Source organism: Megachile rotundata, chromosome 1, assembly GCF_050947335.1.
Source record: "Megachile rotundata isolate GNS110a chromosome 1, iyMegRotu1, whole genome shotgun sequence".
Taxonomy (NCBI): domain Eukaryota; kingdom Metazoa; phylum Arthropoda; class Insecta; order Hymenoptera; family Megachilidae; genus Megachile; species Megachile rotundata.
This window is the reverse complement of record NC_134983.1, coordinates 23569681-23584795: the sequence shown is the minus strand read 5'-3', so window position 1 is coordinate 23584795 and position 15115 is coordinate 23569681. Positions and strand designations below refer to the sequence as shown.

At 44.8% G+C, this 15115-nt stretch overlaps 1 protein-coding gene across 3 annotated transcripts in view; it reads left to right on the top strand.

Annotated features, from left to right (window-relative positions):
- Antp (homeotic protein antennapedia) overlaps window positions 1–15115 on the top strand; it is a 382224-nt gene that overhangs the window by 118974 nt on the left and 248135 nt on the right. For all 3 annotated transcript variants that reach the window (XR_013038423.1, XR_013038422.1, XR_013038424.1), the window contains one exon: window positions 7753–8161. The gene's annotated coding sequence lies outside the window, so the exon portion shown is untranslated. The remainder of the gene's footprint in view (window positions 1–7752; window positions 8162–15115) is intronic.

Sequence of the window (15115 nt, the reverse complement as noted above, 5' to 3'; positions counted from 1 at the left end):
TTCGAGCGTACGTTCTGGCCTATCGAGGTAAACTCAGCGTCGTTACGCGGCGCAATCGCGATCAGGCGAAACGGTGCGGGATACGAAAAGGGGAAGAAGGCCGGCAGAAGTTACGCGACGCGGACAAGAATGTCGCCGGCAGCGAGCAGGATATACCATAAGAAGAACGAATGGAGCATTCGAGAATAAGATATCGGCTTTACGTGCAGCCACTTTTGAATAAGCGTGGCTGGTGTGTCGCGCCACGGGCAAGGTGGCGACTTTGCTCCCACGCGCGCTACGCCAACGACCGTACGCGAACAAAGCAGTTTACCCTGGCTAAAAGATCCCCGTAATGCCGGACCGTATTGCTTATCCCGGTGATTACGCGGCCTTGTTCCACCATTTCTGCCATCGTACGCTTTACTTCTATCAAGAACAAATCTGCCCTCCCTAGGGAAAATATACCAACGAAAACTGCTCTCCATCAGTGATCTCTAAAAAGTTGTGAGAATTTGAAAATTTGGGGATGGGTTCAGAAGTTGGGTTTATAGGAACAGAAATTTAGGGACCTCGGAATTTAGGAACATAAAAAGCTAGGACCTTGTACTGTTGAAGAGAAACAACGTCATTTTCTTTATTGAACTTGCAGTTTTATTTAACACTTCATATTTATAAAAATTTACTTTGCAAGTGATTTAGGTTCCCTGTCGAAACTTAACTATTACAAACAAATCCTACTCTTCATTATTTCTGATATGTAACCTAAAAACTCGACTATCAGATTTATTAAACATCTGCGAAATCTACGAATTCTTAATTCACAATATCAATAAGCAAGTAGCACCCTCCAAATTATCGTGAAATAAAATTTGAGTGAAGTTTCCACAGCAGTTGCCTACAAGCAGTACTTCAAAAGTTGAATTTCAAGTATCACCCAACCTTACATCTTGATTCCAAAGATCACTGAACCAGTCGATATAATTAAGATATACAGAAAAAACCGTGAATATAAAATAATAATATAGCAGTGTCGTTTTGAACAAGTACCAAAGCGATAGGAAATTGTACGACGGTCAAATTACTTCAAAATTTGCAAGAGACACTATAAAATGAGCATCGCTATCGGTAAACCCATCGCCATAATAACTTGTTGGAAATGATGGGCGTGAACATGTTGCAGACATCGATCCAAGATCATTGAGATCCCGGTGAAATGAAAGCGAACGGCGTTTGATGGCACCATTTTTGCATACTCCTGAAAATTACGCCTGCACTGAATAACATGGTGGACGGTCCTTAATAATCTGCCGCGATTATGTCGATGCCCTTGCTTTCTTCATGGCCTTCTCAAAAATATTTTTCAGTCGTCGATGCAATTTATATACAGCTTTTTGCAATTTGTGTAATATAAAAATTTTGACGTTGTCAGTGTAGACTTTCAAAGAAAAATGGACTACTACTTTATAGTATAGGTGTAGATTTATACAAAATTTAGCAACAAAGTCCAGATAGATATCACTGTCTTTCTGCATATTATTAATTCTTGAACATTACTAATATTCTATATAACGTATGTAAAATAAAGTTGTATAAAATTATCTTAAAATAGTTATCCTTGAAAAGGTCAAAGCTGTCGGCCACTCCCGAACAGTATCGAATCCACCTCAGCACATTCTCCTAATTATATGTATTTTACAAATAACGGTGTAGCATCGTTGATCACGTACATCGATAAAGCAAACGCGTTAATATCGATATGATGTTCAAGTGCAGTGTTAAATGGGCCACAGCATTTACGATCAGTTATCAGGTTTGAAATAACATCAATTACCATTCGGAAGATAAGCAACAACGTGTTCTGATTGGTGTTCTTTCGAGGTGTCTCTCGTATATCAGTGCCTGAATTGCAGCTTATCTCGAAGATCGTCTCCATTACCTTTATCCAGTACGGTCCTCCCTCGGCGTAAAGAAATGCGGTTTAAACACGGTGCAAATCTTGGAAGAGTGCGTGGATGATCGGTAGGATCCGGCAGCAGTAACGGGGGTCGTTTACGCGTTCCGGCTGTTTCCCTCGAAAAGCAGCCCCGTTTTGCCGGTCGCGTATTTACGACGTCGGAGGTTTGTTGGTGACGCGGCTGAAACGGAGACAACTCGTGGCTCTGTTCGTTAGCAGCGTGTACGTAACTTATTAATTACGGTTGACTAATGCTCTCCAGCTGTGGCGCTCGGCATACGCTTTTACCCTCTTCTTCCATTTTGGTCGCGGCTCGTTCGTGCAACTTTCTCCCGGAGCTTTCTCGCCGGCAACAGCCCCTAATGGAGGAAAAGAGAGTGGCAAGAATAGCGAGAGGGAGGTGGAAAGAAAACGAAGGTCGGGGTGACGAGCGAGAGCCGGGCAAGAGAAGAAAAGAAGGGAGGCGAAGGGAGAGAAGAGCAGCAGGCAAAGGCCGATGGGACGTAGAAGAAGGTGGGACAGAAGAGAGTACAGTGCGAGGGACGCCAGGCAGTAACTCACGCCCCCGAGAGGATTACCTACCTTGGCAAGGCTGGAGGAGGGTGTACCCCACGTTGAGCTACGATCTTGCTGCGTAGCTACGCGTTTCTCATACCGAGTGTCTCCGGGACTCCCGTGCCTCGCAAACTGAGTTCGCCGTGGCCGTGAACGTTTCGAATAGGCGCACACAACCGGAAACTACCGAAAACTTCGGTTACCACGCCGCGTGTACAGTCTACGGCAAATCTGCCTTCTCTACACTAAATTTGGGAAACTTACACTCGTCCAGTTCTAGGGACTTTCAAGCCTTTCAATCATACCCACTGGGTCATTTTTAGAGCCTTTTAAAATTGCAACCATGTTTACTAAAATTTGAGAGTCATACAATTCTCAACTTTCCTTATAAGTATTTATCTAAGGGAAGTCCGCGTTGCGCTCGAGTGTACACTCCGACCAGCTGAATGGCCGGATGACCTTCTATTGGGCTCGTGTTTCGGTTGGAGACTGAACGACAAAGTCTCTCTTAATTAGGTTCATGATTTATATAGTCAACTTCTGGGTAAAGTGGTAATTTAATACTTCTGGCGTTAGTGACGCATCGTGTGCGTCATATATGTTGTCCACAGCGATTCTCATAGTGTAAACTTCGTGTTCAATATGTATTTACTAAATCAGCTATGCGTCCTCTAAAATAATTTTTGTTATCAACACCAGAAGTCTGTCACACTTTTAACTTTATGATAGATTTGAGAGCACCATTCAGATCAGTTTACTGTTTCCTAAAAGTGATTTACTTTTGATGAAATTTCTAAAATATACCGAGCACAATATATCAAATACAAACTGCAACAATTTCTCGATTAGTCTAACGCTTACATTGAAGTGGCTCGCAAAACAATCTCTATGGATTTCTAAATCATGTACGCGCACCCTTTATGTACATCAGAAAGGGTTGGTGGAATAAGCCCACGGAGGGTGTATCTCGTACAACCCCGATCATCGTATTCGAAACATTCCCCAAGACAGTACACGCGTCTCTGTTCGGATATCGATACATCAGAGCACAGCTCGAGTCGAGCGTAAGCAAACAGGGTAATTGGTATTGCATCACCGTTCGTTCGGTAAGGGAGATAAATTCGCGACGGCTAAATTGGCAGGCTAAATTGGCCGCGTTTAAATTGACCCTTTGCTGGGGGTGGTTGAATCAACGTAACAAGAAACGCTGGGGGGTGGTTCCTTTCCGATTGATGCGGCCATCAGTAACCGTCTTCCGAAGTAAAAGCCTCGAAACCCCGGCAGGGGGTTGCGAGCCTACGGTTAGGAAATATTTCGAGCCGGGGATTTCACCGAAGGTCCTTCATGCTCCCAACCAATTCACTTACTTTGATTTGATTGGCTTCGCGGTATGATCCGGTTTTGGCGTGCGCGATCTCCGCGGGAGGGATGAAACGGGGCCGAAACGGACGGGGAGAAGGTGACCGTAGAGAGAGAGGGAGGCTTTGGCATCGTGTTTTGTGAACCCGCGACGCAGAGTTATATCGGCAAATCCCCGGCAGCAATCAACGTATTGGTTGTTCTTATTAGAGTTGGCAACAGCCAAAGTTTCTCTACCCCTACCGCACTCTGTTTATGGTCCACTACATCCCGTAGCAGTTCCTTCCATTCGAGGGACTCCCTTCTGATTCCCAGCCTTCCGATCCCACCGGATATCGGGATTAGCTTCGCAACCTTCCATGCTAATTCGCGTTTTCGCTTTTAATTTCATGCAATCATCGCAATCGACTGCGTATATAACCACAGTACTGAAGATGTTGAGATTCAAATTAAGTCTAATTAGTACTGCTTAATGCGAATTAAGTATACGTATGTGCAGTAGATTAATGTCTAACGTTGCCAGTTTCCCTATAAACGACCAGTTAATTCTTATTTTTAGCGAACTTCGCTATAATTGAATTTTCCATAAGTTTTAGTTTATAATGAATTTGTTAAATGCAAATCTGAGATTCATCGAACCGAGCACTCTAGTCAAACAAATAAATTTTCTTCTCCTCTTGGACTACCAAGTTTTTTCTTTTAAGAAATACATAAGTAAAGATCGAAATATTTTCACGGACGTTAAAAAGAGCCTATCCCTGTTTTATATCATCTCCCTTTGTCCCCAGACCAACATCTATCGAGATCTTTCTTGTTCCCCGGATGAAACACGTTTCACGGTCTCGGCATAAAATTGATCCACCCCCTTGGTTAAACAGCCACCATCCGCCTCTTCTTACTTTTCCGGCAGCGTAGCGGCCTTGGAATTTTCCCCTCTAACGTCGTTCCACCACGATATCCCATGAGACCCAGCTAAACTGGGGTGAGAAAGTACGATGGTTCAGCAAGTTCCAAAAAACCGACGTATCCGACAAACTCTACAGTACAGGATAAAAAACGGCACAATTTTCAGGCTAAAATTCGTGTAAACCTCGTTAATTTCCTGCCGGTAAACTAAGTAATTAATTACATTACATGATACATAACGGCTTTATGTGTCACATGACCATTTGTCAAATTTTTGGATTTAAGGATTATCGTGGTGAATACTTTCTTTTATTGAGAGTTGATGACAGAAAACTTTAAGGATTCTTATATTTCACAATCGAGAATATAATAATAACGCTACTCTCCAAGGGCCCGTACATATAACCCTGTTTTTGCAACGAAGACGAAAAGAAGGTAAAAAAGAAGTTCGATAGGAAATTAAAGAAACAATGGTGGAACGGAAAGAAAAGAGGGCACGCAGGATCGTAGGAAGGTGTGGGCGGGGGCGGGTTGTCGCATTTTCTACTTGGCGGAGACATACGAGGTCGGCTTAATTGGCTGAAGCCCCGGTTTTATTTATAAGTTCGAGCGAGTCTATCGCGCCTGAGGAGCAGTAGCGGGCCAAGGGGATGCTGCTGATATAGCAGGGACGCTCCAGGCTGGAAAAGGAAGACACCGGTCGACGGGGTCTGCGTGACAAATAACCCTTATAAACGGTACGCCATAACTCTCAAGTCCTGTGCCCCTCTCCTCGTCCTGCTTGACAAACTGAAATGAAAATCATGGGGATGTTGCGTGTAGCGACGGGAGAAGGGATGCGATGCGCGAAGGGAGGAAAAGCCGAACGGGAGGGGTCGGAGGGATGGCTAGCGAGGCTGGTGGAGGTAGCTCGAACGCCGGGACACTTGATTACGTTGCGATAATATACATGATGCCGATATGAACTCTGCCTGGTCGCGTTGTCGTTCGTCTACCGACGCGATATTGTGTAATGGCCAACTGGAAATGGTCCAGAGTGCGGGGCACGGTGTGGCCCGCGCGACTCTGTGACTTTGTTGCCTCGATAATAGATCGGTGCGGATACGATTGTAAATATGACGCGTTTATTGCTCGCCGTTTCGATTCCTGCCTGCCCGTGAAAGTGCCTATAGAGCATGGATGTTGCACGCTATCATAGAAGAACCGTCAGATAAAGAAAAATGTTAAAAAAACCACAATTTTTGCTCCTGTCTGGGAACGAAAAATTTCCGATCAACATTTATCGGCTCAAATTCAAACAATGACTATTCGTCGTTGCAACGGTCATGATTTCAATTTCTTCGATCAAATTTCAAAGTCTACCCCTGACTTATTAATTTTACCGTGGGATTCGATATCGGTGCGTCAGTTGCCTCTCAGCCAGCGTAGTGTGCCCGGATTAATTATTCATAACAATTAAACCCTTCGAGCGAAATTAATTTCTCGGTTTATCGCGTAATAAGCGACGGCACGGGGGTGGTCCGGATGGCGTTTAACCGAAATTAATTGTTCCGAACGAACGAGTCGGCCGACGGAAAAAGCGGAAGGGTCGACGAGCGGCAGAAATCGTATTACGGCCATTTACGTATTACAGTTCGACATATATAAAGCGTATAGCGAGCAAAAGGCAGAAGGCAGATTGCTCACGGACGCCGAGGGGTTGCTTTTGGACTCCGTGCGCCGCCTCGTTGGCTGAGGTGAAACGGAAGGGCTTTTTACGAGGCAGTAACGGCCGATAAGGTGAGCTTGCGCCCCCCACAGACGGGTTTATACCCGTACTGTACCCAAGTGGCTGTTCGACACTACCTATCCTGCTGTCCTACACTCTCTTGCTCGGTGCCTGCAACTTCGCCACGCTCTATCTGGAACCGTTTACGCATCCTCTTCTTTTCTTTTCTTCCGAACTCCTACCGTAAGAGTTATCCACCTTTCTTGCGGTGCTATCCAGAGAGTTGCAGGGATTTTCGAGCGTTCTTCCTCCAAGACCACGAATCTTTTCTACCCGAGTACGATGCAACGAGAACGGTGTTTGGTCTTTCGAGCGTTGGTCGGATTAAAAGATCGTGGTTTATTTGAAATTCTAATAGGACAAAGACTTCGCGAACCTTCTAGATTGTGTTCGATGATAAGCTGGCTGTTTTGGGAAGCTAAACGCGGAGATTGTAAATCCGCTTCATGCGGTTAAAGAGATGTTTCCATGAATACACGTGGGCAGGTGGAACTAGTCGAATGAATATTATTCTCCAAATATTTTTTATTTCTTGGTCGACTACTTCAAACTCGTATCTGTCTTATTGACGGCTACAAGTCTTAACGTTTATAAAAGTTTACGACTTGTAAGACCAGTGGAATGGTCTTTCAGTAATGATGGTAGATTATAAGGTGACTGCATAACGATCGCAATTAATTCTGTTACGAAGTGCATTTTGTTAGCACTGTGGGCGACTGATTACATTTTAACTAACTAGTTCTGTCAGGAGTTGTAGTTAGCAAGTTATTGATATACAGTAAAAAAATATAATTATTACTTTCATTTTATCTGCATATCTATACATGACAGTGTTATATCTCTCTACATATCTATGTATAACAAAGTGTTAATATCACCGCGTCAACGTTCGTTTCTGACTATCCGCACAAGGCTGCGTTTACAGTGGACACGTTCTGACGATCTAGCATTATATCAACCATATTATAAAGAGACAAAATTCCCACGAGCATGACGATGTAAGAACGTGTGCGCCGTAACCGCAGCCTGAGAGACCCGCGCATCGTTCGCGCGCAATACCGGTATCGGATCCGATCTCTCCGGAAGCCGTCCGGCAGAGAGCCGGAGGAGAGCGATCGCGAAGAAAAAGCATGATCCGTGCGAACGCGATCCCGAAAGACGACAATTGGCGATCCGTAGAAAGAAGGAGAGCTCGTTTGTGAACGTTGGTTGGTTTTGTTGGTTACAGGAGCGAACGGAATGCGCAGGCGCGGCCGACAGACCTACACGCGCTACCAGACGCTCGAGCTCGAGAAGGAATTCCACACGAGCCACTACCTCACCAGGCGGAGGCGGATCGAGATGGCACACTCTCTCTGCCTGACGGAACGGCAGATCAAGATCTGGTTCCAGAATCGGCGGATGAAGCTGAAGAAGGAGTTACAGGCGATCAAGGAGCTGAACGAACAGGAGAAGCAGGCGCAGGCGCAGAAGGCAGCGGCAGCAGCGGCCGCGGCTGCGCACCAGCAGCAAGCGGCCGGTGGGGGACCAGAGGGGGCCAACTAGGGGTACGCCCTGCACCGGAGCCCCCCTGACCACCCCACCACCAATCCACACCACCCTCTGCTAGCACCGCAATGTACACAGCTATATTAAAGGTGAGTGACTTCGATACCGATGCTTCTTTTCTACCTTTTATCCCTACCCCCGACCTTTCCTATCTTGCTTCCCTTCCCTTTGTCTCTGCTCTTCCATCTTCTTCGACGGTTTCCCTTTGGGCCGTTTAACCTGTTAAGCGGCCAATTTCCAGCCTGATCGAAAACGCCCCTTCCAACTATCAACGGAGACCCGCGTACTTGGCTAAAGAGGTAGTCGTGTGATCGCCGATAAACGCTTTAATATGGAAGGATGTGGTTTAGATTTAATCGTCCGTAATGCGAGTACTAGCTGCATCTGGAGCGGTATATCGAAGGTTAAGTGTAATGAGATGGCTGTTGTTAGCCAACTCGAACGCTTATACGCTGTCATCGACCCTGATAATAGATTGCTATTTTATTTCCGCCGAGTCGGTAATTAAAAACAGAATTTATGGGGAAAAATTGAAGTGTACTATCGGAGCGATTGAATTATCCCTGGATTAAAAAGATGTTTACGGAGCTCTAACGGAAGGGTAAATCTATTAACCTCGCAACTCTATCTCCCCTCTACGTAATATCATATTCTATCCGAAGCTAGTAATTTGAACAGCATTAAAACTACTCTCGTTTGCCTTAAAGTCTTTCTAGTTACGTACATCATCCAGATATCGAGGATAAGATTCAGCTATCTTGTCTGCTCCCTCATTTTCCATGAAGATCAATCATCTTTACCGAGATGTTAGAATTCCTTGTCTGGCTAATCGTAGAAAATTATGAACCTAGTCCGGGAATTGTAGAATCTGTAGAGATTTAATTCTTTGTAACGAAAGTTTAGAAAGGGGGTTGAAGGGGCTCGAAGCTAATGGATTTCGTGGACGATGAACAACGGGTTCCGCGAGGTCTCGAGCGCGCATTAAGCTTAATATATCATCGGGCGAAAGTTACGGGATCCTGAAGAAAATGCTTGGCTAAAGAGTATTACGAATGGGAGGCTGGCTTTTAGCTGTGGCGGCCTTTAAAATTAAGTTTAGCCGGTACACTTAATGAGGATAAACCACCTGCGAGCGTGTGCCTTCATAATTTCCTAAGTTATTCTGTTTGCGTGCATTTAACTCGCGTTCAAGCTGCATCTCGAGGGGTTGCCGCGGCAACGAGCCCCCGTTGAAATGTTGCCCCGTCGTGATTTTCATATTTTTCCACATTCCAGGATATCCGCGAACGTTAATGAAGCGTCTGCAATTTTCTCGATTCACCCTGTTCATTCCGTTCACGTTCCTTAAATTATCGCCCGATGCCAAGAAGAAGGAAGCTAGAATATTTAAAACTTTCCTGCGTTGCATTTTTTTTTTTCGCCACTCGAGAGGCAAAAGTGAAAACTGCCTGTCGTTCCTCCTAAACGGGGGTGCAGAAAAAGAAAGTAGAAAGTTTCGAGTCAGGTAAAAGGAAGAAAAAAAAGAGACAAATACAACCAAAAACGGTGCCAATTTCAGTACGCTATCTGCCTCGAAGATCCTTCGGTATAATTTGTATTTTAGTCCAGGGAGCGACCATTCGTTCCCAGAAAACGAACGACCCTTCGAATTGCTTCTCGGTTCGGAGGCAATATCGGCTGTAAAAAAAGGTCCTCGCTTTTTCTGCGCTTTCACGAAAGTCTCTGTTGCCGGTTCTGGCTTTTATGACTCTTTCCATGTTTGGGTAGAAAAAAAGATTCCCGGGAAATGTCGTCCGCGGACGCTTTGTACCGATCAGGGCGACAACCAGACAACGTGCCGCTTTCGTTTTGAGTCGTCGTTATCCTTCGTGTTTCTCTTTTACCTTCTCTTATTTTCACTTTCCTCTCCTGAATTCTCTCTTTCAACGCTTTTGTAACTTGGTTAAAATCTATTAAAACCGATAGTACTAAATACTCTCTAATTTATTTATTAGTTATATTTTCATCTTCGAGTTGTATTAAAAACTGACAGTAGTTGGTATTTTATTGTTTTATTTGATCATTAGTTTTACATACGCAACAAGCTTTTATCACACATTTGCTAATTTATGCGTTTGAGTGTTTTGTTCTACGTTACCCTTTATTCTGCTTCACCTGCACCTTACTTTATTCTATTAAACAATATATATACCACGTTTGAATTTTTTATCACGTTATTATTCCTATCCGTATTTTATTTCAGAATTTTTCTGTCAGCAGAGTTTTATTTTGTGTATCATCTCCACGATTATGCAATCACGCGTTATGCGATGTAGTTTGAAAAAATGTTCCGAGTAGTTAATTCCAGCGGTGTAATTTATTATTATTTGACAGTTTAATTAGACAGTTTATAAAGCAGTTCTCCAACAGTCTCGTCCCGAAATCTCATTATCAGTCGCGCGCGATTGCGGCAGCCGCGGGGAAGAGGAATTGGCGCGATAATTCGCGGTCGTTCCTAATCATATCTCTGCCAGATAAACGGAAAAGTTTATAAAGTTCCTTTTGTTCGTACGCAAGCAGTATCTCACCGAGCGAAGGAATTCGCCAATTAACTCCACGAACTGCATCGTAATTGTAGGCTGTGTGCCCTGCCGAGAACCGATTTCAAACGAGCGCGATCCATGGCTCCCAGTGTGAGATGTTTAATCGATGGTCTCGTTCGTTTCGCCTTCCTACATGTGCTGAAAAGGAACGAAACACCGTTTCGGTGGTTGTCGTTGCATCGAACATTCGCGTTTTCGCCAACCCGTACGAATTTCAGTTCTCGACCGTGTCATTTTGCTGGCCTCGAAATAGGTTACCATTTCAGACTTGCAAATGTCGTGGTGTCATGCATCGTGAATGCATTATGAGCTGCGACCCGCATCAGAATTTTCGTGGAAGAGAATTTCAAGAACAGCGAGTACACCCGACTCGAAAATTACCCGCTCGTTATTTTTTCGTACAGAAACGCTAGTTATCCCACGTGTTAATTCGATCATTGAAGTTGACATTTTGGAATGCACCGATATTTGGACTCGGTTTGGCTAAAGTTAGACGGGAAGTACTTCATGACATTCAGATCCTCGAGTAGTTCAAATGTTTCTGGTCAATTTAGAGAAAGAAAGATTTTGGTTAGACGTGGTTAGTCTCGAAGCGACGGACTTGAAAACCGTAGACCAGTCGATTCATCGTTATCTGAAGAAAACGGTAACTCGTTCATGGGAAAGCGGAAATAATCAGTTTTTTCCGCGGTTGTTTTTCTTCCGTGGCAATGATAATCTCGCGTCTTTCTTTATCGTCCGCGTTCCTCATCGGTCGGTAGTGCGGCCGGGCACTTTTTTACGACGTAAAGTAGATCGTTAGTCGTTGGATGGAACACTGCCAGGAACTATAATCGCGTTACGCTCGAATTGTGGCGCCCGGTGGTAGCAACGTTGTTGTATCGGGACGCGAAATCGATTAGCGTAATAATAAATTGCGATTTGAGTTATATTACCGTATTAATTACATATTTACGACGTTATTTATTTGCCCACTTGCACGCACACAGCAGCGCGGCCGTGAGTTTCTGTTGCATTGTTTCGGCCACTCATTAAATCGTGCATTGATAGCGGAACCGCATTAAATTCGCAACCGTGCCACGCTTCGATAATATAATGAGATATACATATTTCACGGCTGTTTTTTCTCCTTCTTTTGTCGTCGACGAATTTACATTTAATCGTTGGCGTCGACCGTTTTTGTCATCGTTGTACACGTTAAATAGAGCCACAACTGTTTCGTGTGTCTCCAACGAGCAGACGTGCCTCGAACCACTGATTACTTCATCTTGTTTCGTCACGTGGGCGACAGAATATGTTTAGTGAGTGACAAAATTAAATTTATGCTTTATGGAAGCATATGTGGCCGTTTAGTTTTAAATTCTTCGATGACATATGTGGATGGAAGATCACATATGTGGATATATTATAAATTCCTTAAAGAATTCTGTGTTGAAGAGGGTTCAAAATGGTACGATGAGGGTTTAAATGAAGTAAATGTTTACGTAGGACCTAAAATTTGAAGAGGTAAGAAAGGATACAAAGTGATTCAGGAGTTTGAAGAGCAAAGCCTTGCATTTTATGCAGATTAAATCTATTCGGAAAAAAACCAAAAACTTTCAAAACTTGGTGGTTCATCATCACTTATTTCTCAATACAAAATACAGTCTCGCTATAACATCACTGTTTACGGATGGAAACTTTTGCCTATCTCTAGCGAAAGTGAAGGTAGACAAGAATTCGTCAGTTTGAGGTTGTAGTCCCATTCTACTATGCATACGTGAACACACGCATAGAAAGAGAGAGGAAGACAGTATCCAATTAAGAAAAGATCAGCCCCCGCTATCGTGGGTAGTCACGACCCAAGAATTTGACGGACCTCTAGCGGCGTGCTTCCATACGTCACCTTTTTTTCCGACGCCTAAATAAAGAACGAAGGAGAGAGCTTCTCTCGCGGACCGTCTCCCGATGCCGTGACGCAGATATACGCGCAGATAAATTTTGACAGTGAACAAGAAAAAGCAATTTAGAAGAATTCCGGCGATCTACTTTTATAGGAAAGAGTTCGTCCGTGTAGGCGATAAATCGTGCGTGTCCCGGTACCAGTCTAAAAGCTAGAAATATTTAAAGGATATCTCTGACTCGGAGATTCCGTTTCGATTCGCGAATTATTTATTGCTCTTAACGCGGACGGTTCGATCGCGAAGATCGTCGAATTTTTGTTAATTTACAATGGAAACGGTGCCGTTGTTTTCCGTTCGCATGTAATCGTGCAATAAGGAAGTCGGCAACTAGAGTCTGGGCAGTAAACGTGGGTTAGAAAGGAATGCGAGTGACTTTACAGGAGTTGATATTTGGTACATGGTATTGCGATGCCATCTAGTGGCTTTAACGACGTCGAGCTTAATTATGGCCGCCTCACCCCCGGCTTTCGAGGGCGTGGTTAAGGCGGGGACGATCAGAGCCGACTATTTCGCCGTATTGGCTCGTCACTTTTGGCCGTCTTTCGTCGCCGCAAAATAATCTTATCCCGAAAAAAATCTCTCTTATCGTTTTTTTTTTATCTCGATAAAGCGGCGAAAATGTTCGAGGCGAAGGAAGAAAGGTGGTGGAAGTAACGAGGAAAATTGTAGCACTACGCGCGGCACTATTTTTTCGTTAATTGGCCGTTTCCGACGTAGATGGCAGCACCTAACGACTCGTTGTTGGCCGATATAGCAGCTGCTCTGCCTTACCGACGCCTCGCTCGGTACTCGCTTTAATTTACAGAACTCGCTCCTACTTACCGCCCATTCTACGGTAGTCCAATGATCGCCGGTAATGCGTTTTATGGTTTGTTTTTATCGACATGGTCGTACAGTAACTTACAGTGGTGTTTCTGGTTCTCATCGTGGGGCTTCGTCGTCCGTACGAACACCGTCTCACGGCTTATCCGTGTTTCTCTTTCGCATCCACTTTCGCGAGTGGCGCTCGCGTTTTCTCTCGGCTATTCGTCAATAAACCAATAAAGTCGCGGCGACTATCGCTGCCTCATGAACACGAAATAAAGTAACGGGCTGCGTTTGATTTTATTGGGCAGTAAAGCGCGATTCCGACAGATTGACGCATGATCTTTTTGTCTTCGTTTCGTCGTCTTTCCCTCTCGCTCGCCCCCTTGTCCTTTCCTGCTCGTATATTCTACGACCGCTTGCTCGTCAAACGGTAGGTCGGGGATCTTTATTGGCTGTAGAGGAAGACATTTTACGATCCATAAAAGCGTTTATAGCGCTCGAGCAGTCTTACCTCGGTTCTTACACCCCAGTTATATCCATTACCCCTTCCGCGGCCTTTCCAAGGGCGGCCACTGGCACGCGTTCGCTCGCTCGCTCGCTCGCTCTCTCCACCGCCTTTGAGATTTACAGGTTACGCTCCCGGTAACACCTCGTAAACTTGGCTTAACGACTTTAACCGGGCCTAACTGCTTCCTTCCTGCAATCAGACCCTGACCTACCTCCCACGTGAACGTCCTAGAAAAATTTCAACGCTGCCCGGAACGCTTCACTTTCTTTCCAACTTTTACTCGATTTAATCTCCTACCTTTTTACATAAATACCAGTCTCGCGTCGTTACGACACAGTAGAGTTTCGTTATACGATTCAGAACGGGAATGGGAAGGCAGAACAATTCTTGCAACGATACTGATTTAGTCTATCACGTAGCGCTATGCGCGCCTAGGGAAAAGGTCTAACGAAATTGCACAGGGGCGAGAAGAGTACTTTTCATCATACGTAAGCGTTCAGAGGATATATGTCAACGCGACGATATATCGCATCGTTATATTATTACCCTTCGAGTTACTGTGCAACGCACGATGGTCTAACATGTTAGTACACAACGCGTGACCATCTAATACGTTCGTATAGAACGCATGGCGGTCTAACACGTACATAACGCGTGGCAATAACGCAACGCGTAAGAATGCAAAGTTGCAATGAAATGCGTCGGTATGCAACGTGTTCGCATAGAACGCACGGCGATCCGACTCGCGGTGTCTAGCAATAACGCTCGATTACGTGTTTATCGCGTGGCGATACAACGCCTGGTCTTGTACGCAATCGTTATCAATTTCTGTGGACATTGCATACAGGATTCTTTGGCTGGCATAATTATAGACACATTCGTAAGTGCAGCAGGTGCGTACGAGTTCCGAAGCGGAACGTGTTTCTCCGTGTCTTACGAGAAGAGTAGACGCGCGGGCTGCTGTCCGCTGTTTTATGATTTGTTTTGATTACACTTCATTACCATTTTACGCCTTTCGTTGCCACGTAACTGGCTGGCAATAACTCTTCGTTGTTGATTCTATCGCGACGTTTACGACCGTCATTATTAGCTGATACCACTTGAACTCTCGTAAAGTCTACGCCCGTGCGATCCGACTCGTCCGGGACATCCGCTTGCACGCCGGCCAGCGGTAGTGTGAGAAGGGGGATTCCCAGCCCAGAG